The following is a 2,041-nucleotide window of genomic DNA, read 5'->3' as shown; positions in this document are numbered from 1 at the left end:
CCCGGAGCCTGTTGCCTCTCCAGGCTCACCACCACCACGTCAGGATCTGCCAAGCCAGAAGTTGTTCAAGTCCCACAATTCAGAAGCTTCTGTGTGGGGGGGACCCCATTACACAAAATGATTGATTAAAATATCCCTTTTGCCATTGGCGATTAACTTAAACCGTTAGCATCTTTCTCCTCTCTGAAGGTTGGGAACAACCTTTTAATTGCATAATTGGCTGGGCTGACAATCTGCTCCCAGCCTGAACCTATGCAAAGGCAGAAGTACAGTGGAACTTCTGGTGAATAAGTGCTACAGGCGCTGGTCTAACCCTCCCCCTCGGGAGACCTCAGGAAACATGTAGGTTTAATCTGACAGAAATACACATTTCTTAAATATCGAGAGATCACGCTGGTCCTTTACAAAGTTTTGCCAACTCACAGATTTTTAAAAAAGCAATGTCCTCAGAGTCCAGTTCTGCCTTCCGGAGGCCCTGTGGTGCAGAGACCTCCCCCCCGGTTGAATCCACGGTCACCAGGTCTGACCAGGAGGCAAAACCTTCCACTGAGGACTTAGGGGATAAGAAGGAAGGAGAATACATTAAACTCAAAGTTATTGGGCTGGACAGCATTTCAAAGTGAAAATGACAACATATCAAGAAACTCAGAGGATGATACTGTCAAAGACAGGGGCTTCCAATGAATTCACTCAGGTGTCTCTGTGAAGGTCAGAGAATGGCTGATAATCACACTCCGAAAGAACTGGGAATGGAGGAAGAAGATGAGGTTGAAGTTTATCAGGAACAAACGGGGAAGGGGGACTTGACGGTTTAGATCATTCTTTTTATATTTTAATTTTTCCTTTTCTCTCAATCCTTTTTATTTTTAAAAAATAGTTCTTTTGTAAGGTTGTGTTCAACATGAAAATTGAATGCTGGCACTCCGTCTCTTAGAACATCTGGTAATCTGAGTTCTAGTGTTCCATGTTCGTTATTGGTGGTTTCTGTTATGCTGACTTTTGGTGATTGGACCTCAGCTCCTTCACATGGCCCTTCTTCCTTTAAGAGATTTCATGTGTGCACAGAGAGGCTATGCCCTTTCCAGGACTGTGCATTTTCAGGGTTGTGATGATAAAAAGATCGACCAGTGGGAGCTTCCCTGTGACCTTTCGATGGCCCTGCAGTTCCAGCATGTGGCTGCTCCACTCCTGGACTGTGACTTTCAATGAGAGAAGGAAATTTTTCAAAGAACTGAACTGTGGAAAATGACCTTTCCTCAACCTGAAGCTACTTTTAAAATCTGAGGGTCTGGACCATGTTTGTAGCGAAGATGACAGGTACAGGGAGAGTAACAGCTAACTCCAAAGGGGGCATCACTGAGAGAAAGAAAGTGTCTTGAACAAGGCAATATTGTCAGAAGATCCCAGGAAAGTTCTAATCTTCATCAGCAGCTAATAATAAAGTTATTCATACAGAAGTGTACGCCCAACTGCTCCTTTCGATTCTGTTTGTAATTCTTGGCCTGGGACATGGGTTTTCAAGGAACATCATCTGTATCAGCTTCATTAAAATAAACACTATTGTAAAAACCGTTAAAAAAGCAATGTATAACATTCCTAACAGACCCCCCCCAAAAAAAGTACTTGAAAAACTGTTCATTTATGATTTTAAAAAAATGAATCTTAATAATATAAGAAAAGAATCAAAGTTCCTCAACCTTAGACAGGGCATGAACAAAAGCCCCACCTCGAGCACAGTATGTAATCATATAAGGCTGGATACCTGGCTCCAGGGATGAAAACTAAGGCAGTGATGTGTGTCTCCATCACTCTGCATAACGTAAGACTGCAGATCCTAACACATAAACCCAGAACAGCCAATGAAAGTCAAGTAACGGGATCAGAAGAGATAAAATTGTCTTTATCAAAGATGACATTATTACCTACAATGAAAATCTCTAAGGATTTACAAATAAAGTACTAGCTAATAGACTTAAATGTCACACATGGTGGTGGTATTGATACACACCTTTAATCCCAGAACTCATTTGCCAAAGGCAGG

At 42.1% G+C, this 2,041-nt stretch overlaps 1 pseudogene; it reads left to right on the top strand.

Moving 5' to 3' along the window:
- The first annotated feature begins 440 nt into the window (after positions 1-440).
- LOC116897950 lies at positions 441-815 on the top strand (annotated as a pseudogene).
- Positions 816-2,041: the final 1,226 nt, after the last annotated feature.

Source organism: Rattus rattus, chromosome 4, assembly GCF_011064425.1.
Source record: "Rattus rattus isolate New Zealand chromosome 4, Rrattus_CSIRO_v1, whole genome shotgun sequence".
Lineage (NCBI taxonomy): Eukaryota > Metazoa > Chordata > Mammalia > Rodentia > Muridae > Rattus > Rattus rattus.
Note: the sequence above shows the minus strand (reverse complement) of the source record. Positions and strands in the feature narration are given on the sequence as shown.